Source organism: Myotis brandtii, unplaced genomic scaffold, assembly GCF_000412655.1.
Source record: "Myotis brandtii unplaced genomic scaffold, ASM41265v1 scaffold504, whole genome shotgun sequence".
In the NCBI taxonomy this organism is placed as follows: domain Eukaryota; kingdom Metazoa; phylum Chordata; class Mammalia; order Chiroptera; family Vespertilionidae; genus Myotis; species Myotis brandtii.
In genome coordinates this window covers 1,067,276-1,083,373 of record NW_005369217.1, presented here as the reverse complement: position 1 = coordinate 1,083,373, position 16,098 = coordinate 1,067,276, and the positions used below count along the sequence as shown (strand labels likewise).

Genomic DNA, 16,098 nt, shown 5'->3' with positions numbered 1-16,098 from the left:
TCTTCTTTCTGAAGCGATTTGGCCTTGCAGTCAATGTTGATGGTTGACCTGGATTAACCCATGATTTTGTACATTTGGGATTCTCAAAATAAATCCACTTTTCATCGCCAGTCACAATTTGATGCATAAAAGACTTTATTTCGTGCCATTGAAGCAACATTTTACTGATGACTTTTCGGTTTTCCATTCGTCTTTTGTTCAGTTGATGTGGCACCAATTTTCCTTCCTTTAAAATCTTTCCCATTGCTTGTAGATGATCAGAAATTGTTTACTGAGCAACGTTTAATCTTTCTGCAAGTTGTTTTTGAGTTTGACATGCATCTTCATCCAATAATGCTTATAATTGTTGGTCTTCAAACTTTTTCGGTTGAACTGGGCTTTTTTTGTCTTTCACACTGAAATCACCACTTTTAAAGCATTTAAACCAGCGTTCACAAGTATCTTGAGACGGAGCATGTTCACCATAAGCTCTCCAAAGTGTTCAGCAGCACTTTTCTTCAAAATAAAGTAATGAATTATAACTTCCCACAAATGCTCTTTTTTGGGGCACAAAATTCGATATTTTTAAGTGGAAAAATATCTATGTTAACACCTTCAGCAAATTTGACATATGAAGTTTTGAAGGTTGTTGTCAATACAACAAAATAGCATACATATCAAATCGCATATATATATCAACATACGTGTAACTCCATCTATTGAAAAAAAATCCGCATTATTAACGGGTACACCTAGTAAAGGCAGATACAAGGGAGACAAGCCCGCATGCCTTCTGAGCTTTTTAGTTGACTGTGATGGGATGTTTGTGATTTAGATGTCTTTCTTTCTTTAAAGAAGATGGCATGGCAGAAACTATTTCTAAAGTTAAATATCTTGGAGGGAACTTCATTACAAGATCAAGGAAAAAGTCTGCAAGATTTTGCTTTTGATGAAAAACATCTAAAACCAAGTAAAATCAAAGAGAAGCCTTAAACAAACAAATTATTGATTTGGTTGATGCTGAGAAATCTCAGCTGGAGCCTCTTTTGGAGCCGAAGAGGAGAGGAGAGAGGAAGCACTCAGAGCTCAGCCTTTGACTGCCTTCTGCACTCACTGGGGTTCTCTCCGTGCACACACTGGGGTTCTCTCCGTGCACTCACTGGGGTTCTCTCCGTGCACTTACTGGGGTTCTTTCTGTGTACTCACTGGGGTTCTCTCTGTGCACACACTGGGGTTCGCTCCATGCACACACTGGGGAAAAGAAATGAGATCCATGGGGTCTGGTGGTTTACACAGTGCAGATGAGGATGTGAGCACCCTGAGGCGAAGCCAAGTGACTTTCCCCAAGCTAGGACTTCAGTGGTATTGAGGGAATGTGCTTTAAATATATGTATATATTTTTTTCTTTCTGCAACTCTGCATGCCTGTGGGAGATAATGGGTTTTAGTGGAAAGAACATAGATTTGGGATGCACTTGATTTGAATCCTGGCTGTTTTGGAGCAAGTTTTTAATATTTTTTCCAACCTCAGTTTACTCATCTGTGCAAAATCCAGGCTGCCCCTAACTTGCCCCAGGACTACCCCCACCTCCTCAAGCTTGACCTCCCGCTTTTGAAAGCTCTCCTCACACTCTCACTCACTGGCCCATTCGTTCACTCAGGGCCTGTTCTGGGTGCTTGGAACTCAGCAGGGAACCAAAGTGCCAAAGCCGTGGCCTCACTGAGCTCCTGGTCCAAACCAGGCTGTGCAGAAGGAGTATAATGTGAGCCACGCATGTAATTTTCAGTTTTCTAGTAGCCACATCAGAAGAAGTAAATAGGCAAAGTTAACTTTAATATTCTGTTTAACCTAATATACCCCAAATATTATCATTTCAGCATAGTCTCCATCTACAAATTTATTAAGAAGATAATTTACATTTAAAAATTGAAGTATAATTAACATATAATAATTACATGAATTCCAGGTGTACAACATCATGATTCAATATTTGTATATGTGCTGTGAGATGATCACATTATAAATCTAGTTAACATCTGTTTCCATACATACTTAACAGAATTTTTTTTTTCTTGTGGTGAGAACTTTTAAGATCCATTTCTTAAGCAACTTTCACATATACAGTACAGTGTTATTAACTAGAGTCATCATGCTGTACATTAAACCCCCAGGACTTACTTATTTTATAACCAGGATTTTGTTCCATTAGTTTGACCACCTGTGGCAACACTAGTCTGTTGAGCTTGTTTTTGTGTTTGTTTGGATGCCACATGTAAGTGAGATCATATTTGTCTTTCACTGTCTGACTTACTTCACTGAGCACAACGCCCTCAGGACCCATCCCTGTTGTGGTCATTCCTTGTGCTGGAACTAGGTTACTCTCCTAGCAGGTCTCCGTTGGGACTGGCCACATTGTGAGGGCTCAGAGCTTGTGTGGCTGCGGCTGCAGCTGCTGTATTGGACAGTGCGGTTCTAGAGCTCAGGGGTGAGATTCTGCCATTCACCCCAGTGAGTACAGCTGGGGGAGCGACAGGCCCTGTCGAGGGAGAGTGCTGCCTCCCCGCCAACGGGCCTTTCCCAGGGCCCCCAGTCCACCCTGCCAGAGCACGCAGATTTCACGCAGAAAGAGGGAGAATGCCACACCACAGAGTCCTAGTCTCTGGGTTGAGACAGAGAATGACGTGGAGCTGTCCTCTCTGTAATAATAACAGTAACTACAACAACATAGTTAGTATGTATTGAGTGCTAGGTATGGGGGCCAGGCCCAGTGCTAAGTACTTCATTATCTTTACTGCACCTTTACAAGAGAGGTACTATTATTTTAAAGATTCCACCAAAAAACTACTAGAACTAAAAAATAAATTCAGTAAAGTAGTAGGATACAAAATAAATATTCAGAAGCGAGTTGCATTTTTATACACCAATAATGAACTATCAGAAAGGGAAACTAAGAAAACAATCCCATTTACAACTGCATAAAAAAATAAAATAAAAATACCTAGGGATAAATTTAACCAAGGAGGAAAAAGACCTGTACTCAGAAAACTATAAGATGTTGAATAAAGAAACTGAAGATACAAATAATGGAAGCATATACTGGGTTCATGGATAGGAAGAATTAACATCATTAACTGCCCTAAGCAATCTATAGATTGAATGCAATTCTTATCAAAATACCAATGGCATTTTCATAGAATTAGAACCAATAATCCAAAATTTTATATGGAACCACAAAAGACCTCAAACAGCCATGATAACCTTGAGAAAACAGAATGAAGTTGGAGGTATCACAGCATCTGATATCAAATGATATTACAAGGCCATAATAATTGAAACAGCGTGATACTGGCATAAAAATGGACATATAAAACAAAATAGAGAGCCCAGAAATAAACCCATGCCTATATGGTCAATTAATATTTGATAGAGGAGGCAAAACCATACAATTGGGTAAAGACGTTCTATTCAATAAATGCTGTGGGGAATATTGAACAGATACATGCAAAAAAACAAAAACAAAACCAGACCACCAACTTATACCATATACAAAAATAAACTCAAAATGGATTAAAGACTTAAATGTAACACTCAAAACCATAAACTTCTAGAAGAAAACATATATGGTAAAATCTTTGACATTTAGCAATATTTTTTCTGATATATCTTGTTGGGCAAGGGAAACAAAATAAAAAATAAACAAATGGAACTACATCAAATTAAAGACTTTTTGCACAGCAAGGGAAACAACAACAAAATGAAAAGACAACCTACTGAATGGGAGGACATATTCACCAATGATGCATCTGATAAGGGGGTTAATATACAAAATTTATGAAGAACTCATACAACTCAACAACCCCTCTTCCCCAAAACACACACACACAAAACACACACACACACACACACACACACTCCAATTAAAAAGTTGGCAAAGGATCTGAATAGACACTTCTCTGAAGAGGACATACAGATGACCAATAGACATATGAAAAGTTATCAATACTAATCACAGAGAAATGCAAATTAAAACCACAATGAGCTATCACCTCACACTTGTCAGAATGGTTACCATCAATAAATCAACAAACAACAAGTGCTGGTGAGGATGTGGAGAAAAAGGACCCTCGTGCACTGCTGGTGGGAATACAGATTGTTGCAACCACTGTGGAAAACAGTATGGAGTTTCCTCAAAAAATTTAAAATGGAACTGCCTTATAACCCAGAGATTCCACCTTTGGGTACATACCTAAAGAAACCCCCAAACACTAATTTGAAAGAATATATGCATCCATATTGTTCATTGCAGAATTATTTACAATAGCCAAGATATGGAAGCAACCTAAGTTTCCATCAATAAATGAGTGGATAAAAAAAGTGGTTGTACATATATACATTGGAATATAACTTGGTCATAAAAGAGAATGAAATATTACCATTTGTGACAACATGGGTAGACCTAGAGGGTGTTATGCTAAGTGAAATAAATCAGTCAGAGAAAAACAAATATCATTTGATTTCACATATATGTGGAATCTAAAGAACAAAATAAATGTATAAACTAAATAGAAACCTATTCATAGACATAAAGAACAGACTGATGGTTGACAGAGGGGAGAGGTGTTGGAGGACTGGGTGAAAAAGTGAAGGGATTAAGAAGTACAAATTGGTAGTTAAAAAATAGTCACCAGAATGTAAAGTACAGCATAGGGAATATAGTCAATAACGTTGTAATAACTATGTATCGTGCCAGGTGGGTTCCTGAAAATATCTGGGGGAACACTTTGTAAAGTATATGATTGTCTAACCACTGTGCTGTACACCTGAAACTAATAAAAATAATATTGAGTTAAACTGTAATTGAAAAAATAAAATTTAAAAAAAGACAGGAGGAAAGTGGCTGAGAGAAATTAGATAACTTGCTGTGGATCGCATGAGTCGTAAATGACAGACCTGGGACTTGAACCTAGCGCTGTCTAAACTCAAAACCTTGTGTTCTTCAAACAGAAAGAACAGAGGAGATCCAGGATGAGCACAGGTTTCCTGAGCCTATTCACAGTGCACACTGCCAAGTCAAAACGCTGTGGGGATGAAGGTGTCAGTGAGGGTGACTCAGTGTCACAGCGAGGGGGAGGTGTGAGATGTCTGGCACCCTCAGGCCCAGGCCTCACCAGCTATAGTCCAGGATCCATAACTGCCAGCATGTTCTTATCTATATATATAAAAGCCAAGCGACTAGAACGACCGGAATGACTGGTCGCTATGACGTGCACTGTGGCAGCCAACCAGCCTGATCAGGGGCTGGGCCGGTTGGCCAATTTCCCGTGTCCCCTCCCCACTGCCAGCCCAGCCCCAATCGACTCCGATCTGGGCGGGCTGGCCAGACCCCACCGGTGCATGAATTTATGCACTGGGCCTCTAGTTACAAATAAGATATTAACTCATAGGCATAGGTGACAAATATCTTTGTTGATTCTAAAGCACCATATGAAAGTTTGTTGTCATTATTGTATGGTTATTACTATTCAGCTGGTGGTGTATCCAGGGAACTCACTGTAGCTCAGATCACTGCAGTGGTGCCTGTGATATCAAATGGCAACTGAGAACATAACCTGACTTGAAATTTCTGTTCATATTAGATCACAACACCTGAAAGTCTTTGAGCTTCGCTTATGGATTTTTTCAGTAAAACCCAATGTGTACATGCACTCATTAGCCAGGTGTTTTCATCATTTGCTAGCTGCCTGGTGCTGAAATCAGACTTTATGTTCAGCCTTGGGTGACCAACAGCCCTCCTGGCTCTTCAGAGCTTAGTTAGAGGGACACTTAGAAACCCCAAAACAGATGTAACAGGACCCCAGGCCTCCTCTCTCAAGTCCCAGGCGAGAGGTCGAGAAGCCAGCCTCCTGCGTCCAGGAGAGAAAAGGCCACGGGCTGTGCTGCAGGCTTCTTGGGCATCCTCGAGGCCGTGCTAAAGGGATTGCCTGGAAGAACATCCAAATCCCTTCACCGTCTGAGGCCCGCCTCCTCCACAGAAGCCTTTTCCAGCATGGCGGCCCCTCCAGTCCTCTCCCCCCTCTAAGGTCCTATTGTCTTAAATGCTTGTGCCACCCACTCAGACACTGAAGCCCGGTCTTGTGGTGTTAGCTATGCACTTTCTGTATGTCTGTGCCATTTCTTTCCTGGTGACAACCACATGTTGACTTGTGCCAACACTGATGATCGGGTTGGTCAACGTCACCTTGTTTCAGAGAGGGCTGAAGGGGGCTACTTCATCATTGTAAGTGCCACGATGTCCTCAGTGGACTTCTGTTTTGGTGTTGAGTGCTGCCTCTCTCTCCAGAGTATATGTCCTTTGAGAACTGGTATCTTGTAATCTTGGACTCAACGAGAATGTGTGCCTGACATACCCTGGGGACTCAGTGACAATGTATTGCTCAGTATCGGGCAAAGGGCTAGTGTCCCATCCAGATCAGCTCCCTCTGGTGCTAACCATTTGCATAACACCCTTACTTCTCTTCCACTGCAGTAACCATGATTTGTATCATACATTCGTTAATTTGTGAAGACCTTTCCCCCCACACTGGGAGACCGTTTTGGTTCTCCCTGTGTCCCCAGCACTCAGTACAAAGCCTAGAACCAGGTAGGACCAGGTGAAGACTGGGTCAATAACTACACATCTGAACAAATCAGCTTGGTCCCTGTAGGAGAGGGCAAAGGTGGAGACAGGGGGAGTTAGCACCTGGGTGCTGGCGGTGTCTGAAGGGAGGTCAGCTTCAGAAGGCCACGCGGAATAATGGCAAACACTTTGGCTGAGAAGTCGGGCCCCTGGGGGCAGGCATTTTCCTGCACCAAGGTTTATTTTTTTATGTAACCTTGAGATTATCTTGTGAGGGTTGAAGGAGATATTTTTGTGAAATTGCTTTTGTAAGCCATAAAGTGGCATGGCAAGATGTTATTCATCATCCTAAGATCTGGTCCCTGCCTACCCATCCAAATTTATTCCTTATTAATTTGATTTATCTAGGCCAGTGTTCTCATTTTTTAAAATGTGTTTTTCCCTCATTGCAAAAGCACTACATTGTAATAATAAAACTATTAGGAAATTCAGAAGGAGCTCAAAATAAATCATCTCTTAAGACTACCACCTAGAAATAACACTATTAACATCTTATGTAGAGCCAAAATATATTTTCTAAATATGTATAACCTAAGTTTCCCAGGTGTCGGCAGCTGGGGACAGTCAGGGCATCATTGCTCTCCATTCCGCCTGGCTCTGGCTCTGCTGCAGGCCGCTGCCTGGGTGGGGCTTCCACACCTTGGTTGCTTCCAGCAGCAATGCCCCTGAGGGGTAGGTACTGAGAGCTGGCTTCTTCCAACACTTTTCATTTTCTGAAAATACTTACTGGGTTTATGTATGTATTGCTTGTCTCTCTCCACTGGAATCTAGGCTCCACAGGTGCAAAGCTTGCTGGATTCGCATTATTGCTGCTTCTCTGGCACCTAGAAAAGTGCCTGCACAGAGCAAACATTCACTGAATGGTTGAATGCACACCTGCGAACTGCATTACCTCATATAGAACACCAGGCACTTGCTTCAGATGAGTTGTGCATGTGAACCCTACAGAGACCAAGGTTGCTGGGAATACACATCTGGTCTGCCAGATCTAGTGATTGTTGGAGATTTGGCCTCAGCAGGGGTACAACACAGAATCCCAGCCTCCTTTGCAGTCACTACAGCTGCCTGCAGTAATTTCAGGCATGCCCTCAGACCATGTTACTTAGCACAAGGCCAAAGCATTCTGCAAAGTTTGTCCTCAGGTTCACAGTGCTAATTAACAGCACCAACTGCCCCAGATCCTGTCCCACAGCCTGTTCCAGCACCGTTTAGGTGGTGCCCTTATTGGGCCCTTAGGTTTTTCTTACTTACTATACTACTGCAGAGCTTTCTTAGGTAGGGCAGTGATTCTGGCCACAATTCTCTTTCTCCATCTTCAAGGGTAAGCTTCCATAATGGTGCAGACAGCGTTTGTGGGTCAGATGCAAAGAGCTGAAAGATCACTGCTGAGAGCTGGGGTTGCTGAAAGAGGGTGTCCAGTTAGCCCTGAGGCTACCCCCTGCTCAGGCACAAGAGTCAGCCCCTGCTGGGCTGGACCCATCTCCAGACTCAGGTTGCTATGCAGACTTCCCACTGTAATCCCTCCATCGCTCCTCATCTCCAAAACCTGGAAAAGGTTGGGACGAGGCCTGTTTTCTGGGGGGCATTGCAACCCTAGCGAGAGGGACATTTCCCCCCATTGCCATAAACCCCTTCCTCTCTGGCGCCTGGGGGAAAGACGGCGTTTTCATCTCTGTGTGTTTCCTAGGCGGGATTCAAACACGGGTCGCAAACGTGCTCTCCAGACCTGAAGCGTTACCCTTGCTCTGAGGAGCCGGGATCTGCCAGGTGAATGAGAGATCAAAAGATGGACAGGATACCCCACAGCCCCTGGTCCTCAGATCTGAAGTCTGTGAAATCTGTGTGGGTGTCTTTGCTGCTGTTTTTAATATTTATGAGAATCATTAGCAGGCGCTTAGCTTCCAGAAACTGAGTTCATCAGTTGGCCATTATTTTTCCCAGTCTACTTGAGGACACAGTTTTCTCCCCCCTCTCCTCCCCCTGCCCCAGCTTTATTGAAATATAATTGGCATATGACATTATATAACTTTAAGGTACACATAATGATTTGATATTTGAATATATTGTAAAATTATCACCACAATAAGTCTAGTTAACTTCCATCACCACACATAGTTACAATATTTTTTCCTGTTACAAGAACTTTTAGAATTTGCTCCCTTAGAAAATACAATATTGTTAGCTATAGTCACCATGCTGTATGTACGTTACACCCCCAGGACATACTCACCTTGTAACTGGAAGTTTGTTCTTTTCTACCACCTTCACTCATTTCTCTCCCCTTTGGCACTGGAAGAAGATATGAGAAGTCATAGGCATATAGGAGAGACTTTATCGCAGACCAAGTAGCCATTGATTACAAGGAGCCATCAGACAAAACAGTTTTCAAAGTAGCCCCACAAAGCAGCTGCGCACCTGCTGGCCAGTAACACCTCTTTATACCAACTTAGACAAAAGAGGCTTCTTGCCAAATAGGGACATCAATATTTGGGTTATAGAGAGGTACGCCTGCGCAGTGCGAGCAGTAAAACTGCTGTGCACATGCATATGGCAGATTGTCCTTGAACACCCGGTGTACTCTGTTTAGGTTCCCACACCCCCACACCCCACCCCAGGTAGCCACCAATCTGTATTTGGTACCTATGAGTTCAGTTTGTTTTTTATTTTGTTTTGAATTCCACATGTGAGATCATATAGTATTTGTCTTCTTTGTCTGATTTAATTTAGGGTAAAGCCCTTCCATCCAGGTTGTCGAAAAGAACAGATTTCCTTCTTTTTCATGGCTGAATAATATTCCATTGTGAATATATGCCACCTCTTCTTTATCCATTTATCATTCATGGATACTTAGGCTGTTTTTATATCTTTGCTATTTTGAATAATGCGGCTATGTTTCTGAATGCCACAGGGAAGCATGATCAGGCCTGCGTTTCAGGAAGGTCCCCTGGGCAATGCTGTCACGGCCTTGTTTAGCTGTTTTTGTTTTTTAAAGCAGTTTGGTAATATGTATTAAGAATCTTTAACATTTGCATATAAAGTGCTCTTTGGCTCAATAATATTACCTCTGGAAGTAATAAGAGTGATTTCCACCTATGTAGTGCTTATTGTACCAGATATTTTTGATAAGCTATTTTAAATCTTTGTAACAATTATGCAGAGTGGGAATCATTGGTCATATTTTACAGATAAATAAACTGAGGTTTTAAAGAATCAGGCAAGCTTAGGATTGAGTTCACACTCTGTCACTAATTAGCTGTCTTCCTAGGTCAATTTGTTTACCCTCTCTGAAGCAGTTTCCTGAGGTAGGACTGCTTTTTAGAAAATGCCAACCAGAATGAAATACCAGCTGCTTTTTTTGGACTCTCCACTCATTTGGAGTATCTCTGCCAGAGCTGACCTCCATTTCCTTAGACATTTAAGATTGAGTAAACCAGCCAGAATCAAACAGTGCGGAGAGCTGTGGACAGCGGCTTTGCATTGGGGGAAAATTCTGAGTTGTTTCTCCTACAGTTTTCCTGTGTGCATGCACACGGCCCTTCTCATATCCTCTGTCCCCAGTATTTGTATCTTATGCCCCTGCAAGACTGTAAATTCACTGAGGAAAGGGCTGGTCATAAACGTATCTTTGTATCTCTCCCAGCATCTACTGGTTTGGTGCCTTCCATGTGCCCAGGGAAAGCTCAAAGGTTAGTTTTTTCAGAAGCAGTTGGGATATCATGATCCAAGGGAAAGTAAGTACTTTGAGAGTGAAGAGCTAAGAGGTGGGGGCCTGGGAGTAGACACAGAAAAGATAAATATTAGGGTTGGAGACTTGGTAGTGAAGACTTGAAACCGAAGAGACCTGGGAGAATGCATTTAATGGCAAACATGCAAAATGTCCTCATTAGTGCTAAACCAAGAGAATTGTCTTAGGTTGGTTTCTCAGATGCAGATCCCGAGAGGGGGACCAATGTGCAAGTGATTTATTCAGGAAACGTTCCCAGGAGGACAAAGTAAAGGAGCAGGAAGCAGGGCAGGAGAGGGGAAGAAGCCAGAGTGATGTCAGGCAGGTTCCAGCCTTATCCTGGACCCACAGATGTGCTCTAAAGTACAAATCACAAGGCAGCGTTTGTCCCTGCTGGAGGCCAGGGCACTGGGCTTTCACACGTATGCACCAGCCATCGGGTCAGGGCTGAGAGGTGACGGGAAACTCAGGCACTTCTGGCTCCGTCCATGTGGACAGCGTGGCTCCAGCACCCAAGTGCCAGCCTTCTGAGAGTCAACAGGTGGAAGGAGTTAGAAAAGGCACGGAGAAGCTGGGTGTGGGGTTTGGAGAGGTGTACATATATCCTGGGGGTGTGGCTGGGGCGGCAAAAGGGTCGCCTTGATAACTGAACCCTTGCCCAGTGGTACCTCCTGATGTGTGGGTCCCCGCTTCCTCCTCTGCAAAGGGCGGGTAGTGTTATGTGCTCATGTTGCAGAATGATAGGGAAACAAAACAAAATGAGAGTGCAGGCATAGACTCGTGCTGACAGCAAGGAGACATTATCCACGGACAGGTGCTGTTATTGCATCCCTCCCTTCCGGGCCCAGAGGCTATATTAGCTCCGTCCTCGCCGGACAGCCTTGCAGGCATCAACAGGGACCGCCTTGGAAAAGAGCCTGTCGCGTTGGAAAGAAAGCAGGCACTTTTTAAATGTTGATAAATTTTGCAGCAGTTTCTTTAATATATACCAGCCACCTTGAACTACATCTAATTAAGCACCAGACACCATGCTGTGGCTGTGTTTGGCTTTGATGTGCTCATCAGCATAGTGGGGAGCTAATCATAACAGGACTTAGCTCTTATAAAATGCCTTTTATCTTCGGAGTGGTTTACAACCACTAATTATTAGAGGAATTAGGGTGAACAGCAGCCGTCTCACAGAGACCTGCAGCCGCTATCCAGGGCCTTTGATGTATCCTATCATAGAGCCAGAGAAGTGGGAAGGGGTGTTTATTAACGGTTGTCCAGACCTGGAAGAGGTGTTTATAGGAGACAGCTGTTCTCTTTCTCCCTTGAGGCTAGAACAAGGAAATTGAGCCTAATTTGAGGAAAAAGCAGGCAAGATATAGTGGTTGCATAAGCGACAGCCGGCCACCGAGTGGTAAGTTCGCCTTTTCAAAGGCGCTTGCATACACTTGCCCCTTTGTATGGGCTGGCGGGGCACATGGCCCTCCTGGTGGCCTGTGGTGGGTGACATTATACCACCAAGTCCCATGCAGCCGGGGCAGCCAATGGGAGACTGATGGGCCTCTTCATTGTATCCCTTATATAACATTTTTTGTTTTGTTGCTTTTTGTTTATTGGTTTGTTAGGTTAGAATGTGATCTGGGGTGTAGGGTTTGAGTTCTACAGAAATAAGAATAGTAACAAGAGCTCACACTCCTAAGGTACCATCCCACCCTCATGTCACAGGTGAGGAAAGAGGCTCAGGGAGCTGAAGAAACCTGTTTGTGGCCACATGGCTGGTGCCCCAGGTGGTCTGGCATCTGGCCTTGGAGTCTGTTCTTATCCCCCAGTAAGAGGCCTATCGGAGAAGGGGTGGGATTTGCCCAAAGCCCCCCCTCCCCCACCACGTGTCAAAGAAGCACATGGCAATCTCATAGGGAGCAGGGAAGGTCTGGTTTCCAGACTGGCCTGGCTCCTGTGCTGACACTTGACTCTTGAGCCGTGGGTGTGTGTGTATGTGGGTTTTAGGACCTAGCAGGGGCGTGGGAGGCAGCCCCCTGAAGAAGCAGCTTGGCCACTCTGCCCTCCCTGAGAAGACCCTCACATCTGCTGCCTGGTCCCAGCAGAGGATCCACACAGAGCCATGGGGAGGGGGAGGGGCATGGGCATGAACAGCAGCCAGGCCACCTGTGGAACCCTGATGTTTGGTTAAAGCACTTTCCCCCATCTACTAAGATGGATTTAAAACAGGCCCCACCCGGTAAGTCCAGGGTGGGGACACAGTCTACAGTGGCATCAGCTGCCATGGCCTGTGCAGACAGTGCTGGGGACACAGAAATGACCTCTCAGGACACCTGGGCAGAAACCCAAGCATCACAATTTCTTCCTTGTGGAAATATGGACACCCTAGGAATATTCAGGTATGATAACCTAGGGCAGCGGTTCTCAACCTGTGGGTCGCGACCCCTTTGGCGGTCGAACGACCCTTTCACAGGGGGCGCCTAAGACCATCCTGCATATCAGATATTTACATTACGATTCATAACAGTAGCAACATTACAGTTATGAAGTAGCAACGAAAATAATTTTATGGTTGGGTCACAACATGAGGAACTGTATTTGAAGGGCCAGAAGGTTGAGAACCACTGACTTAGGGCTTTCCCCCACCCCGGCCCAGAGAATGAATGTTAAATACTGCAGTGTCTTTTTTCCCCCCACAACACCATTCTGATACCAAATGTGTGTCCTTTGACTCAATTCAATTTTGACAGTAACATAGACCCCACGGATTAAGGGCTCAGTCTCACAAGACTGTCCTCACTTGTATGCCAGTCCCAGATTGTCACTCATGTGTGTGACTGACCAGCTATACACAACCCTCTCCTCAGGTTCAGTAATTCACTGGAACAACTCCCAGGACTCAGGAAAGCACTTTAGTTACTTTTAGTTACTGATATCAGCTTATAAAGGATGTAACTCAGGAACAGCCAGAGGGAAGAGGTGAGCGGGGCAAGGTGTAGGGAGAGGGTGCAGAGCCTCCGTGCCCGCCCAGAGCACACCTCCAAGTACTTACCGACTGGAAGCTCCCCGAGCCCTGGGCTAGGGCTTTCCTGGAGGTTTTGTCACAGAGGCATGATTGAAGAAATAACCGTCCCTCTCCTTCCTAGAGGTGGGAGGGTGGGGGGACCTGAAAATCCTGACCCTGTAATCACATGGGTGGCTCCTCTGGCAATCAGCCCCCACCCAGAAGCTCTCTAGGGCCTGCCTCCAGTAAGCTCATTGCATATACTCAGGTATGGATGAAAGGGGCTCATTATACATTACAAAAGATACCCCTTTCACTCAGGGAATTCCAAGGGTTTTAGGAGCTCTGTGCTAGGAACCAATATTTTTCATTATACCACAAATAGTCACCACTCTGAGCCCTCACTCTCAATGGTCTTAATAAGAAACCAGCACACATTTATTGAGCAACTGTCATACGTGAAGTACCAGGCTGGGAACTGGTGGCGCATTTTTCATTCAAATGAGCAAATATCAATTTAATTCTTATTAAGATTTATTAAGGAGGCTTCTGCCTTGAGGAAAAAAGAAGAAATATCAGGTTGTCACCCATGTGTCTGACTGACCAGCTATACATTCTGGGTTTGTTTCCACCAGACCAAGCAGTATGTTCTAATGCCCCAAGCATGCAAGCGCACTCAGAGACACAGATGCCTGGGTGGTCAGGGAGGACTTCTCAGTGGAGGTGGGCTGGAAACTGGGCTCTGAAGGCACATGCAATACCGAGAGTTGGGGCAGACCTAGGGAGTGTTTTTACAGGAGGGAGAAGGATTGAGAAACTTCCCTTTGTTGAGTCCTAGAAAACAAATGTAGCCCTATTATGCACCTGGTCTTTTCTCTGACCTCTTAGTGGTGTGAAGTTTGAGTCCCAGCTCAACTAGCTCATGACCCGAGACGTGTCGCTTAACCTTTTGGAGAATGAGATTATCATTAATAAAAGCGGAAAAAGGCAGCCAGTCCTGACATCTTCACAGGATCACTATGGAAATGAGATCACAGAAGTGAAAGTTCTTTTTAAACTACAAAGTGTAATTAGTGCCATTATTGGTTTATAGTGTGTCTTTACTTATTTCATCACCTCCCAAAGAGTCATCTTACTATCAGAATTTTGAACTAAAAAGGTTAATATTGAAAATGCCTTAGAAATAATCACAAGAGCTAACATTTATCACTTCCTTGCTAGGAGCCAGGCATAATTTCAAGGCCTTTTACATGCTTTATGTTGCTTAGTCCTCACATGAAGGAGATGCATTTTACAGATGGAGAAACTGAGTCCTGGAGAGGTTAACTTGCTCAAGGTCATGCAGCTAGGAGGTGGTGGGGGCAGGATTTGAACTTGGGAAATTTGGCCCTTACCAACCCTCTGTGTTGGATTCCTCTTTTCCATGGGGAGGAAGAGAGAGGTGGAGTTTTCTCTCTGCTCTGGTCCCCAGCCTTTTCCCACCTCACCCTCCACATTTTTTCCTGTTGCCGGTGGAAATGAGGTTCTTGTGGTGTCGAGAGAAAAGTGTTTCAGGGACCACGCATGGAGGATGAGAGGTAGTGGTAAGATTTATTGAAGCTGAAGAAAACACAATGGATTGTTTCCAGGATGAGCCAGCGTCTCATCCACGGCCAGGTGGTTAAACTCCGTCCCGCAGTGGAAGAAGTCCAGCCTATGCTCATCAAGCCCAGAAGGAGGTCCAGGATCCAGAAATCCTGTGTCATCAGTTCAGTCGATGCCAAAGCTTAGTCCAGCTCAGGCCCTGTCCCTGTCCAGCTAGCTTAGTCCTTGTTTCCAGGTGAGCTCCGCCTGGGGCTGCATTGCCGGACCCAGGCCGGCACGTGGAGCCCATGCTTGGGCCTGAACATGCAAGTGCGCAAACACACCAACAAACCAACGCCTGTTACCCAGAGAGACCTTCGTTAAGTTTGTATTATATTACCTCGGGCTTTCAAACTGAAAAGCCCAATCTCTTTCCCAATCTTTTGCAGGCCCTTTTCCCAGGCTAGATGCCTCTCCCTTATGGTCCCCATCTTGGCTCCTACTGGGCATGCACCCAGCAGAAGAATTTTCCCTTAATTGTTATATCTCTCCCTCAGAAATCCCAGCTAATGGCCAGTAACCAATCTTTCCCAAGTACTTCAGGAATTAGAGGATTGGGGGCAGGGGGAAGAGGGAGTGGGGGCGACTGGGATGTGCGAAGCTGTAGCTTTCAACCTCATTAAGCTCAGCCAGTATTGCTCCCTTGTTTATTAGGCTTAATGTCTGATCCATTTGCTCCCTTCCTATATTTACAACTAACTAGCTACCTAGGCAAACACTCCCTAGTGAAAAGCAGGGTTGGGGTGCCATGTGGGAAGCCCAGAACCTCTCCTCACCCCGCCTACCCCTGTGATGCTACCAGGGCCCCGCCCACATCAGGGAGCCTGACCATTTCCATGTCTTCTGGCAACTTCCAGGGGCCAGTGCTTGTCTCTTTGCCTGGGTCTTTCCTGCACCCACTCCACACATGACAAAGTGGAGTGCGGGGAATTAATGCCCCCAGGAGCAGCCCGCACCCAGTGACTGATAGGGTTGATATATAAATACCCCAGCTTCTTTGCCCCTGGGGTTGGATCATTGAGACATGTGGTGTACACCAAGCTGCAGAGTGCCCTGGGATTAAGCTCAAGGAAGGCACAGTGCTTTCCAAAAGTCTCCCCTCCC

The 16,098-nt window shown here is 44.8% G+C and overlaps 1 protein-coding gene across 5 annotated transcripts in view; it reads left to right on the top strand.

Annotated features, from left to right (window-relative positions):
• CRACR2A (calcium release activated channel regulator 2A) overlaps positions 1-16,098 on the top strand; it is a 145,425-nt gene that overhangs the window by 30,057 nt on the left and 99,270 nt on the right. For 4 of the 5 annotated variants that reach the window (XM_014548359.1, XM_014548362.1, XM_014548358.1 and 1 more), the window contains one exon: positions 8,343-8,422. The exons of the other annotated variant lie outside the window; for it this stretch is intronic. The gene's annotated coding sequence lies outside the window, so the exon portion shown is untranslated. The remainder of the gene's footprint in view (positions 1-8,342; positions 8,423-16,098) is intronic. 5 annotated transcript variants of the gene reach the window in all.